General features: G+C 35.5%; 1 protein-coding gene and 1 long non-coding RNA gene across 6 annotated transcripts in view; one reads left to right on the plus strand and one right to left on the minus strand.

The window, feature by feature from the left end:
• LOC106876592 (neuropeptide F receptor) overlaps positions 1-15,645 on the plus strand; it is a 383,847-nt gene that overhangs the window by 253,233 nt on the left and 114,969 nt on the right. The window lies entirely within an intron of this gene.
• Positions 12,689-15,645, minus strand: part of LOC106876595 (uncharacterized) — a 277,478-nt gene continuing 274,521 nt past the window's right edge. Inside the window, exon 7 of the long non-coding RNA XR_008266471.1 lies at positions 12,689-12,846. This is a non-coding gene — a long non-coding RNA (uncharacterized LOC106876595). The remainder of the gene's footprint in view (positions 12,847-15,645) is intronic.

Here is a 15,645-nt window from a genome sequence, read left to right on the forward strand (position 1 = left end):
ATATATATATATATATAGATAGATATATATGACACACAACATTCGGATATATGTTTTGTTTTGTTTTTTAGGGGGGCCGGGTGTATAGTCGACCACGTCGCTTCCAGTGTTTCACTAATACGTATTTAATTAACCCCATAGTCGCCCTGGGCGGCAATTAAAATTTGAACGGAAAGACGGACGAAAAACGATAATTTTGGTCGGTCGTGCTAACGATTCTGCAAGTCAACTCGCCTTGCTGATGAATGGGTAATGATGTCACCGGGCGAAATACTTAGCGGTATTCTGTCTGTTTTTACGTTCTGAGTTCAAATTCCGCCGAGGTCGACTTTGCCTTTCATCCTTTCGGGGTCGATAAATTAAGTACCAGTTACGCACTGGGGTCGATGTAATCGACTTAATCCGTTCGTCTGTTCTTGTTTGTTCCCTCTATGTTTAGCCCCTTGTGGGCAATAAAGATGTAAGAAACATTAGTACGCCGGGCGAAATATTCCATAAATTAAGGACCAGTTATGTGCTGAGGTCGATTTAATCGACTGGTATCCCTCCCAAAAGGTTTTGGGCCTTGTGACTAGAGTAGAAAAGAGTCACACGTATAGCTTCTCATTTTCTCCTTTAAAACGATCAGGACAAATTGCATGAGTAACTGTCATTTTCTATCTGTATGTGTGTGTATTACACAGAACAGTTTCATATCTGAATACTTCATGGTAATGACGAAAGGTAGTGCTGTAGCAGTCGAGACTCTGTGATAAGTAAATCTGTTAGATTTTTGCTTAGCTCTCGCAAATATGAAGAAAAGATCTGACTTGCAAACGGCTATTCTATAATTGGAAATGAACTATTTTTCGAACTCTAAAAATAGGATCCATGTTTTCTTTTCGTTTTGTAGTGTTGTTTCACCTAACGTTAGAATGATAAGCGGAATTAATCTAATGATTCATGAGTATTATGTAACTTGAGCAGGTGTGAAGGAATCTATTCCGTCATCTATACTGAGCGTGGATACAATCTCTTCAGTTTCTAGGTTAATAGGATTTATTCGTAATAACACGGAAAGTTTTTGTTGTGTTTATATATTGGATGTAGACGAAGATTCGACTCCTCTGTAAACAATTTTCTCCATACTACAGATATAATCCTTACCTTGGGACAGCGTTTTGAAAGTCTGCGTTATTCTACACTATATATATATATATTTTAACTTGGATTTGTTTAAGTCATTAAATTGCGGCCATGCTGGGGCACTACATAAAAAAAATTTTAGTCGAATGAATCGACATCAGTACATTCTCACTTTAAATCCTGGTACTTATTATATAGATCTCCTTTGCCGAATCGCTCTATGGGGACGTAAATAATGTAACACCGGTTGTCAAGCGGTGGTAGCATACATGCACACACACACACACACACACGCCCGCATGCACACGCACACACACACATATTTACGACAGGCTTCTTTCAGCTTCCGTCTACCATATTCACTCACAAATCTTTGGGTGGCTCGAGGCAATAGTAGGAGATATTTGCTCAAGGTGCCACGCAGTGAGACTGAACCCGGAAGAATGTAGTTGGGAAGCAAGCTTTTTACCACACAGCCATGCCTGTACCTACCTGTATTTATTACTTGTTTTCCAACTTCTTATCTTGTTGCATTCTTTCCATCATATTCTAGTATCTAACATGAATAACGCATACGGGGTTTTATAAATAACTTTAAACAATTGCAAAAAATGTGATTGAATTATTTAGACCTATATATATATATATCATTTCATTTCACTGGCATATGTTTATGTAGCATTTTTTTTTTTTGCTTTGTATACAAATACAACAGTTTATTAGATTTTATGTTGACACATATTGATTTCAAATGTTGGCAAAAGGCCTGGAATATCGGAGAAGTGAGTAAGTCCATCATATCAACCTCACTGTTAACTACAATGTATTTTATGGACACCGAAATGATTAAAAGCAAAGTCGACCTCAGCGGAATTTGAATTCAGAACATAAAGTCGAACAAAATGCCATTAAGAATTCTACTACCTCACCTCTTTATATTGATATATATTAAACAATATTTGCCTTTCTAAGGCGGCGAGCTGGCAGAGTGGTTAGCACGCCGGGCGAAATGCTTAGCGGTATTTCGTCTACCGCTACGTTCTGAGTTTAAATTCCGCCGAGGCCGACTTTCCGTTTCATCCTTTCGGGGTCGATTAAATAAGTACCAGTTACGCACTGGTGTTGTAATAATCGACTTAATTCCTTTGACTGTCCTTGTTTCTCCCTTCTACGTTTAGCCCCTTGTGGGCGATAAAGAAATAAGAAACGTCAGCACGCCGGGTGAAATGCTTAGCAATATATCGTCTGTCTTTACGTTCTGAGTTCAAATTTCGCCGAGGTCGATTTTGCCTTTCATCCTTTTGTGGTCGATAGATTAAGTATCAGTTACGTACTGGGTTCGATCTAATCGACTGGCTCCCCTTTCCCAAAATTTCGGGCCTTGGGACTAGAGTAGAAAAGAATATTTTCCTTACTATTCTTGTTCGCCGGAATATTCTCCTCCAACATTTTCTGTTTCATTACTCAAATTTCAGTCGCAGATAGAAGTGTATCTCAGAGTACCAAATTTGAAGTTTCATGTTGTATAAATTTCTGTGTTAACGTTCCTCATTCAGGTTAGATTACACTGATTTTTCTTCAGTGTTTGTCTCGCGTCTCAAGTATCTTCAAGCTAAGTTGATATGACACGGTATTCGTGTAGCATATATTTGTCTGCTGGTGTATGTGTATATTCTAGTATTTGTGTTTGTTAATTCTTTAGATTTATCACGTTTTTATTGGATGTATGTAATAGCAAAGTTGGGATGGGCAATTTCAGAATTTTCTGCCAAATTTCTGCTGGGTTCGTGCCTTGCTATTCTTTTTCATTTCTTTTTTTTTTTCCTCCATAACGATATGCTCCTATCGCATTTTTTTCTTACATCTATCAAAATGGCATTCTTTCTATCGTAAGAACTAAGAAATGTAAAATACATTTCGCCAAATAGTCAAGGAAAAACCCAAGCCAAATAGAACCAATAATATTCAAATATAAAACACTCAAAACACGATGAATTGAGTAAGGGCTGCAGGCGCCAGATTGAAAAGTGCATTGAACCACTCTAGGGCAGAAAAAACTTACGTCACTTGAGGTGAGGCTGCAAAGAGAAGTAGTAAAGAAATGTTCAATGCATGCACTTATGAGTGAGGAACTGCTGCTGATCGGTCAGAGCATGGTAAAAATAAATGTCCCCACGATACCACTAAAAGTAGATATCTTCTTGTTTGTGGCGGCCGTAATATATAGCATAGACAAAATATAAGAGGAGTGGGTGCATGGAAGAGACAGAGAGAGAGAGTAAAATCAGCCGAATTACAAACAGCTGGAGATTGAAACTGTATACATACTCGATCAAATTAAATCATTGTTTCTATTATTTTATATTTCATCTCAGATGCTTCCACAGATGTCTATTTAATGTACGGGATTTAATACGAAATGTGTAGCATTAGCAATAATGGTAGCACACGTTTGGAATTATAGATATATCTAGAGAAAATATTGTTAGAAAATTACTATTTTTAAATCTCACAACGAGAGATATTCAGCAACAGTACTTTGGAGTAAAGATCGTTTGCTAACATAACGAATGTTGCTGTAGTTTAGCCCCAGGCGACATCGTCTCCATCTGGTGTCCTTATATTTTCGAACAAGGGACACAGATCGTGTCGCATAGCCAGCTGGAGACGATGTCTCCTGGGGCGAAATTACAGCAATATTCGTCCGAAATCAGGACTGCCATGTTATGTTGGCAAACAATCTTTACTCCGAATCAATCTGCATTCGTATTTTCTTTATCCACTTTTTATGTCGAGCCTCTTTTTATAAGGCGCCTCTTTCAAATGAATATTATTCTCCCGTTGTTAAGTATTTTAATACTGTAATTTCAGGAACAGGATTTACCTTTCATTGCAATGTATCACTAAAGTTAATAAAACTCAGAAGGAATTTATAATCAGAAAAAAAAAATGATAATGCATCGAACTGTTGCGTTGACGTTTGACCTTATAAATATTGCAAATAAATCCATTTCATACGCCATGATTAAATATGATACATTGAAAAATAACAGGGCTATTGATATACGATGTCTGAATGAATGGGAACACATTTGGTGATATTTCTTATGAATTAGATTTGACCAACGAAAATTAACACCGAATCGAATAACGAACCGAATTCGAAATATTGTAAATTTTAAATTCAAAAGTTTTATGGTTGTATTAATAATTGGTTGTTATTGTTTAGACCTTTTTTGTTTTACTGGAGTAAACCTATTATGAAAGGCTTGCTAGACGAGTGTATCTATATTACTGAGTATCTATATACCAAATTGGAGGATTTATAAATTAGGGCATGTATAACTGAATTTCATTGCAATATTTAGTTGATTGACAGACTATGCAGGGAGCCTCAAATTTGATTAGAAAAAAAAGGTAGATATTTTTGCACGCCGATGCCTAAAAATAATTCCCGACAAACTTAATCACATTCGGTTCCTAATACAAAAATGTTTGTTTCAAATGTTGGTACAACACCTGCAATTTTGGTGAAGAACTAAATCGACTACATCGACCGCAATACGCATCTGATACATATTTTATCGACTTTGAGAGAATGAAAGACAAGGTCGACCTCGGCAGAATTTCAACTCAAACGATAAAGATGGACGGCGGCCAAGTGTTTTGCCATGGGTGCTAATGTTTCTGCCAGCTTGTCGCCTTCCTAATATCAAAATTAACCATTTATTATACGTGAGTGATATTTTCATTTTCGAAAATGAATTCGCGCTCTTGTGAAGTGTAGTTTTAATTATTCACCAGTAATATTTGTGACATCAAGTTCGTAAGCACATGCTTATTATATCTATCTATCTAACTTTTACACAGACATATACACGCACGTGCACACAGACACGCAGACACATACACACATGCGCGCGCGCCGCATACATATATTTGTTTGTTTTGTTGGTTAATGAAGCTACCATAGTTTTCATGCTAAGACTTCTTCGCAATTAACAAGCCTACCACATGGAATGTTGGTATTCGTTTCTATCATGGATGAAAATACAGCGACGCTACACGAGATTATCCGGGATCTGGGAACGACTGTTTCGCTCTTTTCGATGTACGAACGTGCAGTTGTCGTACCATATGAGATGCATATTCATGGAATCAGCGTGCAGTATGGTTCTCTATTCTATAGACACGTATACTAGAGTATACTTCATTCGACGAACTTTTTATACAATTCTCCTCAGTCGAATTTCAATCAATAGCATTGCAATGTCACTGGTACAAGAATTTATAAGATGAATGGAAGTCGGAACAAATCAGGCAGAAGTATATAATATATTATAACATATATATATATATATATATATATATGTACAAAGAGAGATCGATGTATATATATATTTGTATGTATGTGCATGTATGTAAATGATTGAGTTCTTCATGGTATACAAATGTCGATTTGACGTTGAGATTTTTCCCTTATAAAAGAAATTAAGAAAATTAGATTTAAACGAAAAAAGCAACAAAATCAAAATACAATATAATATCATCTCTTAGCAAACATCATATTTTGAGATTAACTTAGGAGTATAAAATGTAAGACTCTATTCACATTTAATAAGACGAAGTTCATATTTCTTTTATCCTTTCTTGTAATTCCCCTCGCTTTATTTTTAATTTCCATTTTATGTATTTTTAGGCTTCTTTCTTTATTCACTGGTTCCTTGTTATTTTTTGTTTCGTTGCGTCTTCATTTGTTTTTTTTATTATTTATTTATAGCACTCCTATTCATTTTCTTTCTTCTGCCCTACTTCAAACATTTATAGTCATGTTTGTGTAATTCTATATATTTGTTTTCCTTTTCCGTTTTCTCTCTGCTATTATTTACTTCAATTACGTTGCCCCATCGTTTTCTTCAATTTCATTTTTCTTTTTTCTTTACTTTCAGCCTTCTCTTTTCTTTACTTTCAGCCTTCTCTTTTCCTATGTTTGTTACTTTCATTCTTACTTTTCTTTTCTACCCGTTATATTGTTTGCACGCTTCAAATTTATCCGCCAATGTCCCATAGAAACTGCAGACTGCGTATTATTTCTTATGCTTCAGTAGAACAATGTCTAGAGCTAAGGTAATTCGCATTGTTCAGTGTAAAACGTTAAAACTAATGGTTTGTTACTGAGGCATAAAATATGACGAACATCTAGGCAAACATTTGACCTGCTAAAAATATGAACCTAATCTCTCTCAAATCATACCCTACTATACTAAACATAATGTATTCCTGGGAAGCAGAATAATATATTCCTGGGAATCAAAATGGAATGATGGTCACAATTGGAATGCTTTTGACCATTAGTCTACCCTATTCCAATTGACCAACAATTACAACAGCAACAACAATATCTACAACACTTAAATAAATTCAATTTTGGGGGGAATGGCATATTTTGGTATTCATGTATACCAGCCGGTTCTCTCAACCGATTTTCCGATCGCTAACGACTAAATCTGGAAATAGCGAAATAATAAATATTGGAAAATGATGATCATCATTTATAGAGATTTATTGTCTCCACTCTGCTCCAGTTCAAGAATGTCAGAACTTTTCAAGAATTTCCACAGCAGTTCAGTCCCAGTTTTAATCATTCTAGTTGCTCTACTTTAAGAACGCATATATAATGTTACCTCGTAGTAATACAACACGACACAGTTTTGAGAAATATGCATAGTCGAATAGTTCAGTACTGGCAATTGTTTCGTTTGGATGTAAAGAGACTAATCTTTCTATCACTTGACGGCTTAGGAATAGTACTGATCTATGTGAGAAAAATTCTGCTAACTATAAACCCCTATTTTTGGACAATAAACATCAAATCCTATGAGTCATATCTGAAATATATAAGTGGCCCACTTGAAATGTAAACATTTTTCATTCAGTCCTTTATACACACACACACACACACACACACACTTTTATTTGTTTCATTCATTTGACTGCCGCCATGCTGGAGTATCGCCTTTAGTCGAACAAATCGACCACAGGGCTTACTCTTCGTAAGCCTAGTACTTATTCCAATTATCTCTTTTACCAAAGGGCTAGGTTGTGGAGACGTAAACACACCAACATCGGTTGTCAAGCGATGGTGGGGGTACAAACACAGACACAAACGTATACACATACATACATACATATATACGATGGGTGTCTTTCATTTTCCATCTACCAAATCCACTCACAAGGCTTTGGTTGGCCCGCAGCTATAGTAGAAGACACTTGCCCAAGGTGCGAAGCAGTGGGACTGAACCCGGAACCATGTTGATAAGCAAGCTACTTATCACACAACCATTCCTGCGCTTATATATATATATATATATATAATGTATGTATTGGGAAAAATCCTTTTATTTCTTCATTATTATTAGCGCTTTCGTTGACAAGTTCTAGAAGGGATCCAATACGCTAATAATAGAAGGAATTTTTTCCCAAATTTTGACAACTTTTTTTTCAATATTCAATTTCTGTACATCACACCTAACACTCTATACATACATGTATTATATGCACACACACATACATTCGCACGAGTAGAAAAACAAATAAACACATGTAGGCTTGGAACGCATATTTACATGGGAGGCAATTTACAGATTACGGTATAAAGAAAACACGACAAAACAATAGAATCTTGAAACAGCTGCCGAGATAAAACTTTATAATTATTTTCTACTATTCCCTTTATTCTGTATTTCGTAATTTTTACTCCATGTAAACATAAGTCTGAAGCCTACCAGTGTTTATATGCATTCCTACTTCCAGAACGGCTCTACAGGTATTGTTCTTATAACTAACTTTCGACGCAGGGGCACCAGCCCTGGATGATGAGGTATATCTTAGTACATATAACACGGAATAGCGTTATCTATACTTATGTTGCTGTCACCTGCTCACTACCTGTGTGGGTGTGTGTGTGTGTGTGTGTGCATACTCTGTAATATGTAAAAATTACCGAAACCGAAACTTAATATATTTTCTGACATTATTGTTGGTGGAAAAGTATACGTAAACTAGATGCGTTATAAAATTTTAATTAAAAAATTTTAAAGAACTGCTTTCAAATCACAGTAGGATCAACATTGCTTTACTCTTATTTAAGTGTAGTTAGCACACAAAACGAGATCGATAATCACTAATATTGCTTTAATAAATTCTGTTCCTATACTAATACGCGAAATATATATTGTTGTGCAACATCTTGTTTCACGATGTTCCCGCTAAATGGGATTTTAATATATATAAAGGTTAACCTTAATAGCTAACCGTGCAAAATAAATTATAAAGATTTACAGTGTTTACTTAAATCATACTTTGTTCATTTAATCGGTGGTTTTTCTTGTTGGCGTTGTGCATACTTTTTCATATTTTCTTCGTTACTCTTCCGTTTTAAAACTTGATTTAATTTACTTTCCTAAGCATTTTTAATTTAAATGATATCTAACTTTAGTTGTCATATTTCAGCATGGTATTGTTAATGAAAATAGTTACATAACAAGTAGCTAAAAACCTAGTTTCTAAGATAAAGTAGGGGAATCTGGTTAGATTTTTATAATTAGCCGGTTAATATGTTTATTTATGTGTCATAAGCACACAATTTGACAAAACAACTGGTAAAATGATTGCGGAATTATGGCGTGTATAACCATAGTAATAGATACTGCCGAAACGTGGTAAAAGCTACTAGTATTATGAACCTATCCCCATAAACCAGTACATATACAAAGTCGCCTTTCAGTGCTCTTCCATATAAGGACCAGACACTTGAAATTTAAATATTGTAAGTCGGGCATTTAGTGCCGAATTGGGCAACCGGAATCATTAATTTTTTTTTTTCCTCTTTCGCTAATTCAAGTAGGTATGCGAGATATTTTATCTTTTATCTTTCTAATGTTGAATGTCCTTGGCAACGAATGAATACTTTATCAAACATTTGGCCAAATATAAAAGGAAGTTTTTTTTTATTAGTTTTATTTTATTGAGTGATCTTCACCAATTTTTTTGTTTATTTTGCATTCTTCAACAAAGAAGATTTCGTATTTCGTGTAATTATTTTCGGCTGAAGACAGGTAACGTACTAATAAAACTTCTTTATTTTTCGAATCTGTGAAAATACTTATATGAGTAAGCTGGCCTTATTTAATCAATGGCATCGATTATTTCCAGCTATATTTGCTTGTTTTTGCTTTAAGGTGTTCCAAGCGTATTTTTGTCTTCACGTCATTAATGCACTAGTTGATGTAAAGTGTTTGACCTATGTCAATTACAAAGGAAATGATCCGTTGGACCGTATACAGATATATATGTAAGAAGTATTGATTGAGTTTACGTAGGATCGTATTTATTTTACTTTGTGTAGATCTGCATATAATGAAAGTGGTTTCTTCCGTAATGCATTCTCATATGTGTTTGCACATTCACACGTGCCCTTCAGACATATGCTCTATAAAAGTATTTGTAACATTATATACATAACTATATGTTCAACTGGATGCGATATATACTTGAATATTAACGTATCATTATTTAAGATGAAAATGAAATATGTTTCTAGAAAGGCACAGTAAATCATTCAACGATACATTATCTGTGGCATAACTCGAAGCCTAAATAACATTCAAACAAGTCTGAACTTCCTCGGACATGTTTGAATGTATATGGGTGGATGGACAAACGAAAGAGAGAGGCACTCAACACATTTAGTAGGGAGTTACATATTTTGGCACAAGGCCAGAGGGCCTAAGTCAATTACATCGAAACTGGTGCTCGTTTGATCAACTACGAAACGATTAACGGCAGAGTCGACTTTGGCGGAATTTGAACGCAGATCGTACAAACTGACGAAATACGGTTAAGCATTTCGCCCGACGTGCTAATGGCTCTGCCAGCTCTCCGCCTTAGCTGGTTCCGGCACCAGGCCACTGATAGTTTCGTTGGCTTCTTATAGAAACTTAACTCGCTGGGCTCAGTAAACCGAATAACCGAATCGGTTAGCAGATCCCTACGAATCCTACAAAAGATTAAGTCACATCGGACCGAATGAAACTGTTTTAATAATGCTTTCGAATTTTGACAAAAGGCCAACAAGGGGGAGCCTGTACTTCGACCCCAGGGCAAACTGTACTTAATTTAACGACAACGAAAGGATTAAAGGCAAAGTCTTCCTCCGCGGGATTTGAACTCAGAACGTAAAAACGGACGAAATGTCGCTAAGCATTTTGTCTGGCATGCTAACAATCTCACGAATTCTCCACCTTTCTTTTAGTTAATAATAATAATAATAATGGAAGCTCTGTGGAAATCATGGCCTACAAAGAGCAAAGACATGGTAAAATAAAACCCCAGAAGGAGTCACCGTGAATGAGATTTGCAAAATCCTTTGGGATGCAATGATTCAGTGTGATCACCTGACCAGACATCGGAAACCGGACGTTGTTGTGTTCGATAAAAAAGAAAGAACATGCATGATACCTGACACAGCATGTCCCGGTGACAACAGGTTCAACGTGAAAGAAAAAGAAAGAATAAACAATCATGACAATTTAAAGTGGGAAATATGAAGGTTGTGGTCAATGAAGAGAGTAGACGTGATAACAGTAATTGGTGCAGTTGGAGTTATCAGCACTCAACTACGAATATGGCTGAAAAAAGATCGCTGCAATATTATTATTATTATTATTATTATTATTATTATTATTCAGGTCACTGCTTGGAAACGAACTCGGAAGCGCATATGGTGTAGTGGTTAAGAGTGCGGGCTACTAACCCTAAGATTTCGAGTTCGATTCCAGGCAGTGACCTAATAATAATAATAATAATAATATCGAAAAATACCTTAGGAATGAGAACCCACGTTCGAAATTTCCCCAAGACACCTGATGAGGGCTGGAGGGTATACAAGCCGAAACGTTGTGTTAACAACAAACAAGACGAGGACACATATCCGCCAAATGTAAATAAATGGTATAGTAACTTCAGAAGTTCAACTCATACCAGAAAAAATCGAACACTTGGTTATATTTTGCAGTGGCCTACAATTTTTGTGATACCCTTGAGATAATCGCTATGGAAATGAATATAGTTTGTACTTGCTATATGCTTATGTATAAACGCAATGTGTGTGTGTTTGTGTTTGTGTCTTAGCTCAAACTATATCATATTGTGTGCTGTCAGTTTATTTTTATCGCTCGTTTATATCCTTGCCATATATTCCGTTTCATAACACCATTTTCTAACGAAATAAAAGCAATAACGTTTTAGTAATGGCATTTGTGAAAATAGTACGTTTTATAAATACTTATTTCTATTAAAATCTCTGTAAAATTCTTTCCTTATATTACACAAACACAGTCTTTTTCCGACTTTGTTTTATTGCTAACAGAGTTAAAAGTCACTTTTGAATTCGTTACATAATTCTCAATAATTCAATTATGTCTTCAATTTTGCTTCATAAACACTGTTCTACGAAGGTTAACGTGTGGCGTCCAGTTTCAGTCTTGTTTAAAATGTGAGTGTGAAGCTTGATACTCCATGTTGAAGATTTCACTTACGACTGGAATTCATTTCCATTTTTAAACTCTTTTACTCTTTTACTTGTTTCAGTCATTTGACTGCGGCCATGCTGGTGCACCACCTTTAGTCGAGCAAATTGATCCCAGGACTTTGTCAGCCATATTCGTAGTTGAGTGCTGATAATTCCAACACTTTGTAAGTCTAGTACTTATTCTATCGGTCTCTTTTGCCGAACCGCTGGATTACGGGGACGTAAACACATCAGCATCGGTTGTCAAGCAATGTTGGGGGACAAACACACAGACACACACACACATATATATATATATATATATATATATACGACGGGCTTCTTTCAGTTTCCGTCTACCAAATCCACTCACAAGGCTTTGGTCGGCCGAGGCTATAGTAGAAGACACTTGCCCAAGGTGCCACGCAGTGGGACTGAACCTGGATCCATGTGGTTGGTAAGCAAGCTACTTACCACACAGCCACTCCTACGCCTATACAAAATAGGACCGGCGATGTCATTCGCCCTAAAGTTATTAAAAGTATAACATTCGAACACATATCGTGCATAGTTATTAAATACAGGCATTTATTATCAGACGTAACTACTAGACTCGTTAGAATATATAAATTCCGTTGTATTTGCTAGAGCTGATGTGTTGAAACGATTGTTGGCAGTTTACATGAAATAATTTCTATAAATGTTTTGTACATAACATGTGAGCATATGTATCATCTAAGGTGATAACTATTTGTTTTCGAGTCGACAGGTAACTCTTTACCTATCCCATACATCCGCTAGGAATATCAACCAAATCTTCCTCAAATCCCTTATTATTTTATTAAAAGAAGACACGGGGGTAGACGCACCTCTCCTGTTACTAAAAAAAAGTGGGGTGATCGCGTCTGTAATACCTTTAAACATATGTCTGCTTAATCAAGAATGAACTAGGTTTAAAATAACAATACCTTTTGTTTTATTTAACGATTGCTCGGTAGCATAATAAAATATTGTAAAGGCGGCGAGCTGGCAAAACGTTAGCACGCCGGGCGAAATACTTACTGGTATTTTGTCTGTCTTTTCGGACCTCTTCCTGTTGAGAGTCCCAGATGAACCTACTTCACGGCAAGGGGTGCAAATGAGGGTTGCTAAAAAAGAAAGTAATATAACGTAATTGTTAAAATTCTTATTTCCATTCAAACCTGATTAAAATATAACTTCATGAGATCACTATTCTGTTTTGTGTGACCCTTCGATACATATGTACCGTTATTGTGTTTTACTTGTGATTGATACGTGTAAAACGTAACACATGACTAAACAGCAATCCTCAAACACGTTTCATAATCAAAATGGCCGTCCAGGATAAATTTATAAGTGTTCGAGTCATTGGAGAGACTGATTAAAATTTTCACTTGACTCTTCTAGAATCATCTAATGACTTAGAGACAGAGAAACCGACATAGTTTTCTAATCAATTATATAAAATTCTCGTCTAAAATTTATTCTTTCAAAGAAATAGTTGTTTGCTTTATCGATGTCAGTACCGGTTCATTTCATTGCCATTTTCAAAGTTGAGTAAAACTAGCAATACTCAAATTGTAACTTATCTAAAAAAAAAAAAAAGAAGTAAACTTATTTAGTGGTCATGAAAAAATAATACGTACATAGTCTGCTAAATGGCAAAAGTAATAACGTATTGAACAAGCAGTTTTTAGTATTTACTTCCGTTTCGCTCGAATACGTTGAACATCTTTTCCTTTACACTCTGCCAAAAACGTACAAGAGAAATATCCTAATGTCACTAAGAGAAATAATTACTCTTGAAGGACTGCAATATTCTCTGATAACGTTCACTTACACATTACTATTCAAACAATGTTCTAATCACAGTAAATATACTGAGAAACTATTTTCTATATACATGAATGCATACAGAGAAATAATAAATCTTGAATATGGATATTTCTGATGAGATTATGTTATAGCAGGGGTTCTCAACCATTTTTCATCGATGGACCCCCTTTGATTGCTATTTTATTCTGGTGGACCGTCATATCGATTAAATATTTAAAACTAGTTTTATAGAAGATCATTTTCACAATTCCTATTTTGTTTTTCACACGTTCACTAGTGTAGGTTGAACTATGAAAATGAGAAAGAAACCCGTTTCCTGTAATGCATAGCAATACTTATATCTAACGCAAAGATGTTTAGGGGCCCTTAAAATATTATCGTGGATCCTCAATTTACTCTTTTGCTGTATGGACTCCCGAAAATCTTTTATGGGCCCTCATGGGCCATATGGACTACAATTGAGAACCACTGCATTAGACAAACCATTTTTTCTTTTGCACATTCACTTTTGTATACTGGGTCCAAAAAACTGAAAGTTTGGGTAATATGTTGCGATGTCCCGCCCTTTTCCATTATTATTATGGTAGAAATTCTGTGCAATGACCTGAACAAGACATGCAGCTAGATTCCCATTGCATGAGAATTAATATCATAAGTTCACCAAGGGATAACGAATGCTCTTTTTCTTTCTGAAATTAAGTATTTAACCTGGAACAAAAGTCAGATGATACTTCTAAGTCGGACCGCTTTTATATTGATTTATTCCTCAAACATATATTTAACACAAAGTTTTGTATGTTTTTATTATTCGGGAATTGAAAAGAAAGCCCTGTTTTTATGGAAGGGAAACTCGGGTTAATTGTCTCATTCCATTATTACCATTGTATCATTATCGATTTTCCTTTTTAATAAAAATTCTCAAAATTATAGATTCAAGAGATTATAATGCTTAAGTATATAAAAAATGGAAAAGTGAAATTTAAGAAAGTCAAAATAATGAAACTCTCTAAAGACATACAGACGATGGAAATTGCACTTTTAGTACGGTAAGTGATATGTTCCTCAGTCTGCCGTCACCATAGCGTTGTTTGGGAAATATGGAAATTTTATTAGTATTATATATTATACATAAAAAATGCGGTTGCTACAATTTCCTCACGATTGCACTTAATGTGGAAGATATTAGTTTTCACTCAACTGTGCTCACTATTAAAATTTTCTATCGATTTCAATTATATCGAGTACCCTACTTAATATTTCATTGTTATCAGTTTTACTTGCACTTTCTACACATAATTTTACGCGTTTATTCTCTATCTGTTTTCACAGAAAAGTTTAACGTTTAAATGTAATTCTGTACTTACATTTAAAAGCTTAAGATTTACGGCATCAAACAACAAAAGAACATGTAACTATGCCATACAGCGAGTGAATCACTAATTCGTATTTACTTCTATTTGCGATTAGACTGATAGCAGCATTTGTGTTGTTCTATGAATTCTAACTGATGTAATGGGAATTCACACAAACAAACACACACATGTATTTACTTCAAAATGTAACTACATGTGAATCATTGGCGATTTTCTTCCTCCGTCTTCCCTTCTATTGGACTTTCCTCTGTTTCCGAAGAAGAGCGTCTACTCGAAACGTTAAACCATCTTTCTTTCCTTCCCTGAGCAGCTGCTAATACTTTACATGTACCAGGTCCTTGCGTTGTTGTGTTTTTGTGTTTGTTGTTCTTCTTTTTGGGGATTTACTATATATACATCTATATTTTTTTGGAGTTACTATATATATATATATTGATGCGACGACCGAAAATACAGTTGGCATTATATCCCTATCTCCCGGGCTGGGTTTTGAACCCGTACTCTGGTCAGTTGGGGAGAATGGTATTTCCTTTGTCTTGTCGGCAACCACAGCTATTTTTAGCGTAGCTGCCCCTTTTCGATCAGCGAAAGTTCAAAAAAGGCAGCATAGGAATCATGTACCGACCGACCCATCTTGGCAGGGGGGTAAAGTAGCACAATGAGCTATGGTATTTGGGATGAATAGGAGGACAGAAATTGGCGGCCAAGGAATTAGCA

Source organism: Octopus bimaculoides, chromosome 2, assembly GCF_001194135.2.
Source record: "Octopus bimaculoides isolate UCB-OBI-ISO-001 chromosome 2, ASM119413v2, whole genome shotgun sequence".
Lineage (NCBI taxonomy): Eukaryota > Metazoa > Mollusca > Cephalopoda > Octopoda > Octopodidae > Octopus > Octopus bimaculoides.